The 16,068-nt window shown below is 42.5% G+C and overlaps 1 long non-coding RNA gene across 2 annotated transcripts; it reads right to left on the bottom strand.

Annotated features, from left to right (window-relative positions):
• Window positions 1-1,601: 1,601 nt before the first annotated feature.
• LOC124241134 (uncharacterized) lies at window positions 1,602-7,523 on the bottom strand. Of its 2 annotated transcripts, none has more exons than XR_006889115.1 (3): window positions 7,432-7,523; window positions 5,197-5,327; window positions 1,602-3,846 (listed from the first exon to the last, which is right to left on the bottom strand). It is a non-coding gene; the product is annotated as an uncharacterized LOC124241134 (long non-coding RNA). The 2 variants fall into 2 exon arrangements; XR_006889114.1 differs by having other exon boundaries at window positions 7,464-7,521.
• Window positions 7,524-16,068: the final 8,545 nt, after the last annotated feature.

The following is a 16,068-nucleotide window of genomic DNA, read 5'->3' as shown; positions in this document are numbered from 1 at the left end:
TATTTACCAAGTTCCCTTTATGCCTTCAATCCTTACCCGCGTTTCACGGGTGTCAGGAGATTCAGCCCGTGTCCGCTCCCTCTTTCCTCCTGAAGCGTCCCCATGCCGGGGCACAGCAACCTCCCTGGTGGCGCATCTCAACGCGGGGTGCTTAAACCACCGCGTCGGGGAGACCGGGATGCTTGTTACTCCTGCACATTCCCGGACCCCACCCCGCCTCTCCTGAAGCAGAGTCTCTGGATGGGAGCCCACGATACATTTGTTAGGTTCAAGACTGGCCGTTCCTGTGTCACCTTATGTTCCTCCTTTTAAGGACCTGTCTAGGATCTGCCTTTCTAAACACGTTGATTCTGGTATTTCGGTAGCCTGCATACGCAGTCTAGATGGGGGTCCACCTTCATGGGAGGTCCCACACTGGAGCCAGTGAGGCTCAGAGAGGCTGAGTGTGAAGGTTACAAAGCTCGATCCCTAGTTGAGGTTCCAGCTCTCCCACTTCCGCCAGTGTATCTTTGAGCAAATTACTCAACCTCTTCAGGCCTCAGTTTCTCACTTGTGAAAATGGGAAAACAGGGGCTGTCCGATGGTGCAGCAGTTAAGTGCACACTTCTGCTTCTGGGCTGCCCGGGGTTCACTGGTTAGGATTCCGGGTGTGGACATGGCACCGCTTGGCACGCCACGCTGTGGTAGGCGTCCCACATATAAAGTAGAGGAGGATGGTCATGGATGTTAGCACAGGGCCAGGCTTCCTCAGCAAAAAGAGGAGGACTGGCAGTAGTTAGCTCAGGGCTAATCTTCCTCAAAAGAAAAAATGGAAAACAGTTTGTAACTCACAGAGTTGTGAGAATTACATTAGATAATGCTCTTAAGCACTTAAAGTGCCTGGCACATAAAAATCATTTAAGTGATAGCTACTCTTATCATTGTGACTACTTGCAATTTAGGTTTTTAAAGTAAAATTAAGTAAAACAAAATTGGCCATGAAGACAATGCTCCAGATCATGCCAGGTGTTCTTTCACTTGACCATGAACTCCAACCCTGGAGCGTTGATAATCAGCGAGGTCGAGCATCTGAACTCAGGATCGGACAGAAGAGCCCATTCCACCAGGTGTTCCTCTGCTGCGGGCAGAATCCAGGGGTTTTCTCATTTTCAGACTGACCTTCCCACTAGCAGAGAATAGCTTTCTCATTGCTTACCTTCTTTCTGTTCAGCTTACTCTAAGACCCGTTATAGAAGGAAGGAAATAGAGAAGAAAGTTACTTCAGAAGAAAAATTGCTCCGTAACCAAAAGAAAGGTGTACACACACCCAGCCCGAAAATGGTCAACTCCACAGGTGTTTGTGATGCACTTGTCCTGCTCATATAGGGTGGTGGGCACAGTACCAAAGCCAAAGAAACACAAGGAAGCAATAGATTTGAAGTATATGTTTAACGTTTTATAAGATCTCCAGCTGTAGAGGAGTTGAAATAAATTTTAGCTAAATGTGATGCTTTATTCAAACCGCAAAAATCCTAATTAACATGTGACGTAAAGACTAAACCTGATACAGAGCAATGGGATTTCTCTGCTTACTGAGATCTGAGCCAATGAATCACGTTAGAGACCAAGAAATGACGCTTTAATTCAATTAGCTGGCATAATCAGAAAGATGGCAGAATAATGTCTCAAAAAAACCATCTTCAAGGATTACAGAATCTTGAGGCAGTTACATCAGGAAAATGGGCAGTAAGGAGGGGGTTTAGAAATGTCAGCCTTCAGGCAGGACGGACTCCAGGGTCTTCGTTGTTCTTTTCTTCTGTCACTGATGCTGAATACCTTGTAGGTGTGTTTCCGGCCTGTGGTCAGCCTGTTCCTGGAGAGAAACTCATAGAACAAAGTTTTAATTTACCAAGCTATGGAGGAGTACACACATAAGCGAAGGCCATCAATCAAGAGAGCATGTGAACTGTTTAGAGTACGCGCAGAGCAGCGGGTGGTCACACAGAGGAGGGGCTGGGCCATTTAGCGTAACTAGATGACCTCACTTAGGTTCACTTACAAACCTACACATGAGATGTCCACATAGTCAGATATGCATTAATATGTACCAATCACCTCAATGATTTCTTCAGAAGGTTATTATAGTTTTATTATTTGAATAGCTAAGGTGTTATATCCAACAGAGAAAGAAAAAAAGAGCTAGAGAGTTTTTTTTTTAAAATCTGGAAGAAATGTACTTTGTTTCAACACTTGCTACTCACTCAAATGGCTCAAAATATTTACACGTCATTTTCTCATCCACATAATCATCTGAGAAGTATTTAAGAAACAAAGCTTCTCCCTTTAAGCCATTCTCTACATATTTAACAGTATCCTAGCCTCAAAATGACTGTGATATTTTTCCTTTTGAACCTGATGTGCTGTAGGAAGAGATTCATAAATCTGCCAAGGGGGAGAAAAGAGAAAGAGCAAATATTTCACTTACGATGTCTAAATATTAGAGATCACACATGTATGAATGGAATAAATCATGTATACCAATATCTGCATGTATGTGCAGAAATGAAAATGTATGCATATGCGCTCGTTTCACTAATTATCTCAAACCTTAAGGGTGAGATTTTATTCCCAGAGCGGCATCTTGCTAACCTGTAAAACAACTGAGTAAAATTGAATAAAATAGTGCACATCTCTGCAACTTCTTAAACTGTTTCACAAACAGGTCTCCGAAATCTTCTATTTGCTCTCAGATCAGCTGGCGGTCACTGGGTCTGAGATATACATAGGTCCAAAGGTAAAAGACTGAAGAACTGTTTCTCACCAGAGAAAGGAAGTAGTGCCCAGCTTGACTTTCCTCCTCCTTTTCCTGCAAATTGAAATTCTTGCCCTAATCAGGCTATTTCCAAACACATATGAAATGGACAAAAAGGAGGAGGAAATTAAGAATCACAGGATCTGCTTTAGGCACGGAGTGAGACCTACAAAGCTCTCTGGGACCCAGCCATCACCTTGCTAGAACAGATTTGCTCTTATTGAAACACATTTTCTCCTAACTAGTTGCAATAAATTGCATAAAACTAAAATGGTCATCTTCTGTATTCCTTTGCCCTGCTTTTTTCTTTTTCTCTCTCCCTCTCTTTCTCTCTCTCTTTAAGCTTAGACGGTTACAGAAAAGGGGGTTGCTTTGGTTACCATTAAATCAATCTCACCTCATTTCCTTTCACAAGTATACATTTAATTCCGAGTGATCCTGATTATGGCAACTGCACCCTAGCCCTGATCAAGCCTAATTACAACTCAATGCGGGTCCCGGCCATTGTTGCCTCTAGGTAATGGAGCCTGAGCTGCAGCCAGCAGTGCCTTGTTAATGAACGGGAGCGGTGAGAGGCCTGCACGTTGTCTCCAGTGGCCTCTTCTGCATCCCAGAGAGGAACTGCCTTGATAAGCGCACTAAGGTGGTTATTATCCGTTACTGGGTTGGTTTTACAATCAGAGAGCGCCTGCACAGCGGCAGCCAGTCGCCCTTTACTTCCCATTCTATCTCTGTAAGCCCCAAACTCTGCCACAATATAGCACAACAATTTCTCTTTATTAAAGGAAAGAATTGATAAAGAAAGGGCTGGGGGCCCCATAGAGACGTGCTGTTGCTGTTTTTAAGTCTCCTTGCTGTTTGCAAGGAGCAGATATTGGCAGCAACCCTGCCCGAGATGGTTTTGAGAGACGTGGTCTCTTAAATATGTCCTGTTAGGTGAAAAATGAAGAAGGACTTACAGACCAAGAAGCTCCCCACCACTCCTGAAGCTTCCAGATTAACAAGACGATGAGGAGTTCTAAGAACAAAGACGTGCAGCGCTGCCATCTTCGAACCTACAGCAAAGGAAAGTACATTGCATTTTGCCTAGTCCCGGCTAGCCATGGACTCCAATTTATCTAGTTCTCTTCTGACTTTACAAATCTTTATTTCCAGTATTCAACTCACTTTAAGGAAGAGGGTTGTCTGTCTTTGGTGGCAAATATATTTCCGGTTACTTTAATCTTTGCATGTTCATAGTCAATTTTAGATCATTCTATTGTATGAAAAACTTCCAGAAAATTTTTTTTCCAGCAACAGTTAATAGGCAAGTGTTAAGTCTACGGGATAGAGAACCTCCATTTTCTGGAAAGCACTAAGTGCATTTTCTATGTGCACAGATTCAGAAGCTGGGGAGGACCTGGTGGAACGAGCTTAAACTGGGGTTCTGAGCAGTCTCTGGAAAAACTGGCTCCTGCCACCCAAGGTCACCAAAGAACAAACTGGAATCAGAAAGGCAATTTAGAGTAACGTGAAGATGGCGTATTGAGTTCCCAGCTTCCCAGCTACAGACATGCCCACAGGCTTACAGGCTACATCGACCAGTCTTTGCACCCAGTGGCTGATTTGAAAATGGTAGCTCCCTCTCCAGCAAACACTCAAAACTTGCTCACATTTTTCTTTAACTCTTGCTCTTTTAAGTACCAAAAAAAAAGAAGATAAAACAAAAACAGATAGTTTCTTTTCCAAGAAGTGGTCCAAGTACTACAATTTTACATTTATGAGGATAAAAGAAGACAAATTTTCCCCAAAGCCCAAGTTGGCACCTGGGGATTTCCTCAAGTTTGCATAAATGTGGTTGACTTAGTCAGGCAAGGTCAAAGACTGTAGACTCCACACCATTAGACTGTGATCCTGTTCTTATTTTTCAAAAGTCCTAGAAGGTAAGAGGAAGCACATAAGGGCAGTGCACCAGGTGTACCCTCAAAGGCCAAATCATGCGGATATCATGGAAGCAAGCCCTTCGTTCTTTTGTCCCACTAGCAGAAAGGGACCCTTGAGCAGCATGGATGTGTGAGTCAGGAAGAATATAACCTTCCTGAGGTGAAATGGTGACGTTTTGCTCAGGCAAAGGATAACGTGCGTTTTCACGTACACTCGAATAGAATGACCACTTTGTCAACATGACAGAAGTTGGTTTTGTTTTATTTTTTGGCTTTCAATCCTATCACAGTTCTCACAGAATGCTTGGCCAAAAATGATGCCTTATAAACTGAAATCGGTTTGCCCAAAATTCAAGCATTGAGAATTAAATCTCACGTTTCTTTATTCTCAGGATAAACTCAGGCCAGGGGGCCTGAGAAAGAAAGGGACCTTTTGTAGCAGATGAGACAAGAGGAGGTGGCAATGCTGGTCATCAGACTTACTTTACTCACAACTGTAATTTTATCCACTGACCAAGGGTCTCCTGTCTTCTGTTCACGGCTGCTGGTATGTCTTGGAATAGGGTCACCAGTAAGGGAGAAGGAAGTTGTCAAACCTCAGGTCAGAAAGGGACCTTAAGAAATCATAAAGCAAGATTATGGAGTAGAAGCTGGCCTGCTGCTGCCACAGGTGTGTGTATGTGTGTGTGGATGTGCATGTTTCCGTGTTCACGGTACAGGGAAACACTATCTAGAGGTCACCTATTTATTCACTTGAAGAATATTTACTGAGAGCCTGTTGTGTCTTTGGCACCATTATAGGCACTGAGGATGCAGCCATGAACAAAAGAGACCAAAAAAATCCTTGTGCTCATGCAGCTTGCAATTGTATGAAAATAAATGTGACAGATGTAAATAAAATGTAAGTAGTACAAATATATCGATGCATTAAAAGAAAAAAACACCATCAAGTATTTTCAAAGAACTAGTTTTAAAACTATAAGAATATATCACTGTAGAAAAATCTGAAATTAACTAAACAAAAATAATTGTACAAACGTTACATCCATAAAAACTTTCATGAAGTCAGCATTTTTCACCTATCAAATTAGCTGTTGTTTTTCACGAGTTTGCTGAGTTAAGCACCCTCATCTGTCGCTGGTGGGGGTGTAAAGTGTAAAAGGCTTGTAGGAAAGCAATTTGACACCATATGTCAAAGATATTAACCTTCAGTGTGCCTAAAAAATCTCAGGAAATTTTCTATAACAGGCAGATTCCTGGGCCCAGATCTCAGACATTCAGATTATTTAGGTCCAGGTGGGGCCTCTGATCTGAATTTATGTCTGATCCTGTTGAAGATAGTTAGGTTGTCATACCACAAGAAGAGCTGCTCTAGAAGGATCTCTTCGAAGGAAGCATTCATAAATGGAGATAAAGATTTAAATGTAAAGCTTTTGATCTCAGGTCTTATTTATTAATATTGAGAAATTGTAAACAACCTAAATTGACATAAATAAGGAAATGGTAATAGTAATTATGATCTATTCTTACAAAAGATTATTATAAAGTCATTCAAAATAGGCTTTGGGGGATATTTAATAATGTAGGAAGACACTAAATGAGAGACATCAACATGCAAAATTGTGCACACACTTTATACATATATATATGAAAATAACTGGAAGGAAATACATCGAACTGTTATGGCTATGACTGGGTAGTGGGACTATGAGAAATATTTATCTTCTATGTGTCGCTCTATATTTTCTGAATTTGAAACAGTGAGCAAATGTTACTTTACAAATCTAAAAATAAACAAACTTTAAAAAAAAATCAAGGACTCATAAATCTCTGCTTCCAGGCAGAAATATACCCAAAGCATTCTGCACATAGCTACCTAGTCTGCTGCTCTTTTTAGGCCCAATTAAGGAAATCTTGTAGAATTCGGCAGTTGTCATTTGTGTCAGGCCTGTGTTGTCCCTGTTGAAATTTAAATCTGCTTCCTCTTACTCCTCCCTCAGGGACTCAGAGACCAGCTGTTTGCTCCTTCCTGAGAGGGCTGTTGACAGTGCCGCCCAGGCTGGCTAGCGGCAGCTTGTGTCCTGAAGGTCTCCTGGGAAAGGAATGTGTGAACTAGCAGGGATCAGGAAAAGCTCAGGGAGAGGGCTAAGGATTGTGATCAACTAAAAGGGCTGAGTTCTGGTTTCGGGGAGAGGGGGCTGTGAGGGCTAAGGAAGGCGTTTTCTGGCTAAAGTGCTATTCAACAAACGCTGTTGGAAGCCGTGGATCAATCAGTGAGTAACATTTGAAAACATTTGCCTAAAATTCTTCCACAAGCACAAATTGCATGGCAATCCTGTAAATCTTATAAAATAGTTATAAAAGAAGGTTACTTAAGAAAAATAAAATTTAACAGCCAAGTCCTGCCTCCTCTATAGAGAATATACAATAAAAGCTACTATTGTGGGTGCAGTATGTCTTTCATCCATCACTTCTTCCTTCCAATTGCTCAGGCCCCCATCCCCCATGATGGGTGGGTCCTAACTAGCCTCATTGGGCCCTGATTTTGGTTGTCTCATTCTTCTGCTCCAAAACTTATAGGGAAGTTACTACCCTTGAAATAAAAATTCATTTTACTCATCTGTAAAATGGACCTAAAGATAGATGTTCCAAAGCGTGTGGGGAATCAAGGAGCCTGCCCCGCTTCCAGGAGCCAGCCTGGCCCTTCCCACGGCACACCTGTCTCAGTCTCACTGATCATCTGCTCGCACCTGGTGTGCAAGGCTTCCATCAGCACTCAGCACACAGGAGGCACCTAGAAAATGTTTCTGGAAGGAATGGAAGAAGTGGATGGTCAGTAACTGATGAGGGTAAGCCTCCTTGTATGCTGCCCAGCCCACGTTCTACAAACAGAAGGAAAAATCTCTATTAGTCAGTTTAATTTTTCTGCTCTTGTATCCATCATTCATTCAATCACAACAAATGTTTATTGGGCAAACCCAATGTTCCAGGCACTGGGGACAAAGCCGAAAACAAAATGGACATAGTCCCTGTTTTCACAGAACTTACACTGTAGTGGGAGGTAGTGGAGCAACCAATCACTTAATCAATGGATTAATTCATTTTTTAAATGTGCTTTTGGATACAGATAAGCACTATGCAGAAAATAAAAGTCCGTTACGTGATACAGCCTGAGCAGCAAGGGCCACCGTCTCCGGTCAGGGCAGGTCTCTCCGAGGAGGTGACGTTCAAACTGAGACCTAAATGATGAGGCCTAGGAGACACTAATCCATATAGGTTTTCTAAATTTGCAATTTGTTAAGTGAGGCAAAATGTATATAGAGTAAACTGCACATATCTTAAGTTTGTAATTTAATGAGTTTCGCTAAAGGTAAACACCTATGGAAGTGTCACCATCAAGATACAGAACATCTCCATCTACCCCAGACGGTCCCTGTGCCCCCTCTGCAGTCATTTCCCACCCTACCCTCTGAGGCTTCCTCTGTTCTGATTTCTATCACCGTGGATTAGTTTTGCCTCTTCTTCAACTTTATGCGAATGGAATCGTGCAGTGCACACTCTTCGTGGCTAGCTTCTTTCATCAGCACAGTGTTTGAGATCTCTGTGTCGTTGTGTGTATCAGTAGTTTCCTCTTTTTTGTTGACGAGCTGTATTCCCATTGCACAACTACACCACCATTTGCTAATCCATTCTCCTATTAACAGACATTTAGGTTGTTTTCACGTTTTGGCTCTTATGAATAAAACTGCTATAAATATTCTAGTACAAATATTCGAATATAGTCTTGTTATAGGCATATGGTTTGATTTCTCTTGGGTAAATATGTAGGAGTGAAATTGCTGGGTCATAGACTAGGTGTGTATAACTTTTTAAGCAAAAAATTATGAGCACTCTTCATTTTTAATTCATAGTTCACCTGCAAATTATGAGAATTCCAGTTGCTCCACATACTTCCAACATTTGTGTTGTCAGACTTTAATTTTAGCCATTCTAATGATTATGTGGCCTCTCACTGTGATTTTAATTTGATGATATTGAACACTTTTCCATTCGTTTAGTGGCCATTCTTATAAATTCTTTTATGAAGTGTCTTTTCAAGTCTTTTGCCTGTTTATATTTTGCTATGGATTTGTAGGAATTTTTTATATATCTGGATACAAGTCCTTACTCAGATACCCACTCCCACTGTCTATGACTAGCTTTTCATTTCCTTTTTTTTTTAAGATTTTCTTTTTCCTTTTTTCTCCCCAAAGGCCCCCAGTACATAGTTAGATATTCTTAGTTGTGAGTCCTTCTAGTTGTGGCATGTGGGATGCCGCCTCAGCATGGCCTGATGAGCAGTGCCATGTCCACACCCAGGATCTGAACCAGTGAAACCCTGGGCCGCCGCAGCAGAGAGCGCAAACTTAACCACTTGGCCACGGGGCCGGCCTCTTCATTTTCTTAATAGTACCTTTGAAAAGCAAATTTTTAAATTTTTCAATGATGTCCAATACATCAATTTTTTCTATTATGTTTGGTGCTTGTTGTGTCCTCTCTAAGAAATGTTTACCAACCCAAGTTTGAGAAGATTTTCTCCTATGTTTTCTTATAAAAACTTCATAGCTGTAGCTTTTATGTTTAGTCTATCATCCATTTTGAATTAATTGTTATATGTGGTATGAGATGGGGGTTGCGATTCATTTTCTTCACACATTTGTTCTAGTTTTTCCAACATGCTTTGTTGAGAAGATTATTCTTTCTCCAGTGAATTACCGTGGGACATTTGTAAAAGTCAATTAGCCACATACCTGTGGCTTTATTTCTGCACTTTCTATTCTGTTCCATTGATCCACATGTCTGTTCGTACACTGATACCACACTTAACTAACTGCAAAGTTAAAGTACACTGTGAGTCCTCCAACTCTTTTTTTCAAGATTTTTCTGGACGTTCTAGGTCTTTGGATTTCCACACAAATTTTAGAACCTCACTTCTGCTGTATTCTATTGGTCAATGCAGTCATAGAGCCATCCCAGACGCAAGGGGAGGGGGAACAAACCGACCTCTTAATGGAGGAGTGGCATGAGGATGCATAGAGTGAGGGAATAGATGGCGCCTATTTTTGAGACATTCCATCATCTAGTCACAATAATGTGCATCCTGCCAAATGCAAAATACACTCACCCCCTTCCAAGACCGCCAGAATCTCATCTCATTATAGCATCTACTCAAAATCCATGACCTCATCCCCTGAACCCAGATGAAGATGGGCTTCCTCGGGTATAGTTCCTTGGATATGGTTCCTCTTGATCAGAAGTATCTGTGATCTAATGTGACAAGTTATCTACTTCCCAAACACCCAGGAAACAATGTCAATGCCAGGATAGGTACTAAAGTTCAGGAAGAAAGGAAATGAGAGGTCTGAAGCAGTCATTGCTCCATAGAAATTTGACAAGACTGCAAAACCAGGGGTAACTCCATGTGCCCTGCTGCTATTTTCCATCACATACAGGCCCCAAATGCTCATAGCCAACCTGGAGCAGAGCTTTGCAATGGGTGCACTGAGTGTGAACCATGAATGAGACACAGTGCTGTTGGACACCTCTGACTTAGAGAAATCTGTCAAAGGCTCCTCAAAGGGCAGTCCCAGGGGAGTGGGCTCTGATGGGCTGAGAACAATAAAGGACACAAGAGACACCCAGAGTCCTTGTCCCAACATGACAGGATGAGAGAGACCAAGGAGATGCCCTGCCATCTGGCTGTCTATTTCAGTGGCCCACTGCAGCACACCTCCGTCCCTGTGGTCAAGGGCTGTCGCAGGTGCTAGGGAAGGAGCAGGGCAGACATGCAGCAGGTCTAAGAGGCTGAGCTAAGGCTGCTAGCACACCCGCTTCAGGTGTGGCCCCACTCTTTGTCTCCACATCCATCCTGTACATCTGCCCATTGGTGGCTACTGTGCTCTCTTAGTGGTGCCCAAGCACTAATAGGCTTTATCAGTATCTTGAAACATTTGCTATGAAAAACTTCTATTGGACTGGAAATTCACATTACCACAAGAAAGTCCAACATCACATTTGTCAATGAGAGCAAAGAATCAGCTGTTAGAGTCTTTAAATAGAATTTCAACCATTATAAATTTTATAATGGCCTTAATAGACTAAACATTTTTAATCACTGGCTTCTCAAACAAAATTTCTGTGGTGACTACCAATATTTTGAAAAGATTGCCATTTTAAAAAAGGTCTTGATCAGGATTTTCTCACAGACATTTTAAACTTATAAACTGATATTACAAAGTCATGTTCTTATTCAGCAGTAAAAAGGAATGAAGTACTGATACACGCTACAACATGGGTGAATCTTGAAAACACTAAGCTGAGCAAAAGAAGCCAGAGTCAAAAGACCATGTAGTGTATGATTCCATTTACATGAATGCCCAGAATAGACGAATCTATAGAGGACAGAAGGTAGGTTAGCAGTCGCCTAGCGCTGGGGAGGTGGAGGGAATGAGGGTGACGGACAATTGGTACAAGGTTTCTTTGTGGGGTGATGAAATGTTCTAGAATTGATTGTGGTAATGGTTGCACAACTCTGTGAATACACTAAAAACTCTAGAATTGTACACTTTTAATGGGTGATTTGTATGGTACATGTATTAGTTTTCCTGTGGCTATTGTAACAAATCTCCACAAACTTGATGGCTTAAAACAATAAAAATTCATTCTCTCACAGTTCTCGAGGCCAGAAATCCACTCAGTGTCATGGGTCACAAGCAAGGTGCTGGCAGCGCCGTGCTCCCTCTGGTGGCTCCAGGAAGAATCCATTCCTTGCCTCCTCCAGCTTCTGGGGGCTGCTGGTTTTCCTCAGCTTGTGGTCTGCATCGCTCCAATCCACCAGCATCTCCGAATCTCTCTCTGCTCCCCCATCGCACAGCATCAGTGTGTGTCAGATCTCCCTCTGACCAGGATACACGTGACTGCATTTAGGGCCCACTCTGATAATCCAAGATAATCTCCCCATTTCAAGATCCTTAACTTTATTACATCTGTAAAAACCCTGTTTCCATATGAGGTACCATTTATAAGTTCAAAGAATTAAGATCTGATATCTTGGCAGGTGATAGGAGGGGTCATTTTTCAGCCTACCACAGTATGTGAATTGTATGTCAATAAAGCTATTTTTAAAAATAGGGTAGGGGCCACCCAGCGGCCAAGTGGTTGGGTGGGCGCACTTGCTTTGGTGGCCCAGGGTTTTGCAGTTTTGGATCTTGGGCGCAGACATGACACCACTCATGAGGTCATGCTGAGGCGATGTCCCACGTAGCACAACCAGAAGGACCTACAACTAGAATATATAACTATATACTAGGGGGCTTTGGGGAGAAGAAGGAAAAAAAAAAGGAAGATTGGCAACAGATGTTAGCTCAGGTGCCAATCTTTAAAAATGTACATATATATTTAAAAATAGGGTATAATTTATGAATAAATACAATTTAGTTTACACAAAAAAAAGTCATGTCTGTGTATGGATGCAAGGAGGCTTCAAAGACATATTAATCAATTGCAAACTTTGTTTCGATTTTGACTCAAATAGATCAACAGTAAAAAGACAGTTTTGAGACAAATGAAGAAAATTGAACGTGGACTGGGTATTAGATAATAGTGGGAAATTATTTTTAACTTATTGGAAGTGATAATGGTATCATGGTTATTCTTTTAAATCCTGTCTGTTAGAGATTTATACTGGGGAATTTTCAGATGAAATAAAATGATGCCTGAGATGAGCTTTTAAAGATTCTAGCAAAAAAGGGAGGATGGATATGAAATCTGAAATGTTGGTAACTGTTTAATCTAGGTCCTAGAAAGATGGAGGGGAGTTGGTTATTATACTCTTCTCTTTACTTGCATATGTTTGAGATGTTTCCATAATAAAAGAAAAAGTAATATTCATGGAAACAAGCTCAATTTTCTCATTTAAAAATTTGAACCGATTTTATTTGGAAGTTTTAAACAAATACAATATCTTCTCTAATACTTTATACATATTTTATCATAATCCCATGACATAAAAAAACTAATTTTCTAAATAAGTTTCATAGAGATGCTCTCAAATTCCCTCCGATTTGACCCCAAATACTCTTCAAATAATGTCATTTTCCGCGTGCCATGACGTTAAGACGCGGCGAAGCCTTGCCCAGAGGAACTGATCTTTTGCAAAGGGCGGACAGATCCAGGCTTTCACATTCCGTTTCCGGAAGGGCTCAGGGCTCTCTCTTTGGCATCTTTTTAAGGCGCTTTTAGAAAACGAAATGCCCGGGACTGAAACAGCCCCTGCAGCTGCAGCGCCGGCTTCAAACGCCCACTATTTTGAGGGAAGATCCGCACACATGCTCTTTGTGTTGTTTTTGAAACAGAAACAGAAAATGAATGGTTCGAGGGCGGCCATCGGGCGGGACGGAAGAAGACGTTTGGCAGAGCAGGCCTCTGCTTTTGTCCCCCAAAACTTCAGTCAATCAGCGACCTGCCGCGACGGGTCCTCGGAGCCTCAGAGAACCTCAGAGGCGGAGCCGTCCTCGCGGCCGCCCAGCCTGGGAGCCAGGTGCCCGGCGCTGCCGGCGGAGGCGGCTTCAGGCCCCCTGTGGCTGCACCAGGCCCGATGGGGGCACCTCCTCCCGAAGCCCCCAGGTCACCCGCAGCAGCGCAGCGCTCTTCCTCTGCGTGGTTATTTTGCTTGTTTGGTTGTTTATTTAAATCTGTAATACACAATGTAAAACATTTCAGAGAGGACAAAAAGGCGTCCTGTGGGAATACCATCTCTCTCCCAAACTTCTCTCTCCCGAGGAGGCAGTGAGTGCTACCATCTCAAGAATCCTCCCACAGGTTTCCATGCCTGCATGCCTGTGCGCATAGCTATTCAAGTAACTGTACATACACGGCCGGTTCCCTCCGCATGCTGACCGCACAGGCTCTTACCATCTCTTGGTTCCTACTTTGTTACCCTTAACTTTGCATTTTGGAGATTATGTCACATCAGTGTACAGAGATTTGCCTCTCGTTGTCTTTTTTGTTTATTCAATATTTTTTGTCTGTATATTTCCTGGTTTGGCTGTATCATAATTTACCTGAGCGATTTCATATTGGTGCGTACTTGGTTGTTTCCAGGGTCCTGCTGTTTCGAAAAAAAGCTGCAATACATTTTGCACACCCTCTAATCTTTTATGCAAGACTATCCTAGTTTCCATTAAAAGAAAGACAAATACACAGAGCTGGCATAAAAAGAGAAGGCAACAACAAAAACCTCCCTTCTGTCGCAGAAAATCACTGTTAGAATCTGACGTTGTTTTCACAGAAGTAGCTGCTCTCCTGACAGAATCAAAACAATGTGGTGAGGATTCCAGCTACAGAGCTGGCTCCCTTCCCACCATTCCTACTCGGATCCCAACATATGGCCTTGGAGACAAACCACTGAGGCTCCAGGGGATAAGGATTTCTATCCCATCAAGCATATGTTTCCCCTTCACCCCTGCCCCTGAGCCAGTCTGCAGAAAACTCAATCCATTGTTTTTGCAGTGTTTCCTCTCTCAACAAACACCAGGGCTCTGCCTCCATTCCAGGCCAGCGATGCTCCCAGCAAACGGCTCCTGACATCCCTCATAGCTGCTTGTCAAAGGATGTGTTACTGTGCTGGGTTCGTTTTTGCCTGCCGCCCAGAAAGCCACACACTGAGACAATGAGTTTGCAGCAGAGAGAGAGAATTTAATCACAAGGCAGCCATGTGAGGAAGCCAGAGCATGAGTCTCAAATCTGCTTCCCTGAAAATAGGGACTCAGGGATATTTACGGGATAGGGAGCAAGGTGGTCTGAAATGTGGAGAGAGGTGATAGGAGGTGAGGATAGGTCAGGTAATTGATGATCTGTGCAAGGTAGTCAGACTCCAGGCCTCTTCATAGGACCCATGCTCACAAAATGGCGGTGTGAGCATGATCTGAATGTGGCGTTTGTAGCCTTTTGACATCAAAAGGTCAACTATCAGACATCTGCATGGGCCCAGTTGATCAGCTGGTGGTCTCAACCAGCCTGGAGTGGACAAAGGGGTGCTAATTCCTGAAGAACAGCTCAAATGCCCATTACCATGGTGACCCAGGTTCCACGGAGATGCTATCTATAGGAACCTAGTGGGAGTCACCTAGCACATTGCTTAAACAGCACAGTTAACAATGAGTGAGTTAAACAGATAAAAGCTATAATCAGTAATTGCAAAAAAGGAAAAAGACATTTAGTTCCTAGCTACTGAATCATCAATAGCTAACTCTCTGCTGGTTTCAGATGCAGATCAAGAACCGCAAGCAAAGATCTTCTGACTGTAGAAAGCAAACTGGAAGGGGACAAGAGAACAGGAAAGAGCCTGCTCCGGAAGGGAAGTGGAAGCTTTGGGCCATGTGTGGTCAAAAGGCTTCAATCAATACAAGTCAAAAAGGGACCAAAACTTTCTCTCAATGACAACCAAAAGAAACTTCATCTGACAATCAAACTCCTCCAATAGTAGATGGGAACATCTCACAGCCAAAAATGATGCTTAGTTCATTGGGGCAGATTTGAGAGAAAATGGGCAGAAATTAATAAAAAAAGTCAGGATGATGGGCTGTTTAAAGAATAGAAAATGCAATCCATGTGAGCATTGGGTAAGTCACCAATGTAGAGCTGGCCTTAAGAAAATATGCTTTATATGAAAACTGACATATCTGAGTGATACCGGCTCAATACAAGGTTGACATAAGGGAAGCCAAATTGTAGAAGAGAATTGTATATTGTAACTATATTGTACTATATTGTAACTGTGAATGACCTCTGATTAACTAACCCAGATATGCTCTGTAGATTTTATGGACTCTCCCAGCTGCCTTAAGTTGATAACTTTGTTCATTTGAGTTCCTTAGGAATGTGATGACCCCCAGGCAGTGTCTATGCTGGTAACCATCATCAATGACAACTGAAAGATCAGAGTATAGGGTGATACTCCATTCTCTGATGCATATCCAGTAAAACAAAGGACTATCAGGAACTGGGGCCAGATGTCTGCCCTCACTCGGAGATCAGACAGCAGCCCCACCTGGAGGCCAGCCCCGTATATAAGTGGTCTATAGTCTTTGTTCTTTCGGACAGTAGTCAGCCATCTTCCCCTCTTGTTAGCAAGCTGTATAATAGAAAACCCTTTCTCTCCTACCACATTGCCTCTTGACTATTGGCATGTCTTGCAGTGAGCAGACGAAGCCCCCTTGGGTGGTAATATGAGGTCTTTAAAACCAGTTTGTCCTATCAAGCAGATTAAACATTCCCATATGAAATCTTATTTGTTGATTTGGGCCAATGGACATC

The sequence above is a fragment of the Equus quagga genome, chromosome 6, assembly GCF_021613505.1.
Source record: "Equus quagga isolate Etosha38 chromosome 6, UCLA_HA_Equagga_1.0, whole genome shotgun sequence".
Lineage (NCBI taxonomy): Eukaryota > Metazoa > Chordata > Mammalia > Perissodactyla > Equidae > Equus > Equus quagga.
Note: the sequence above shows the minus strand (reverse complement) of the source record. Positions and strands in the feature narration are given on the sequence as shown.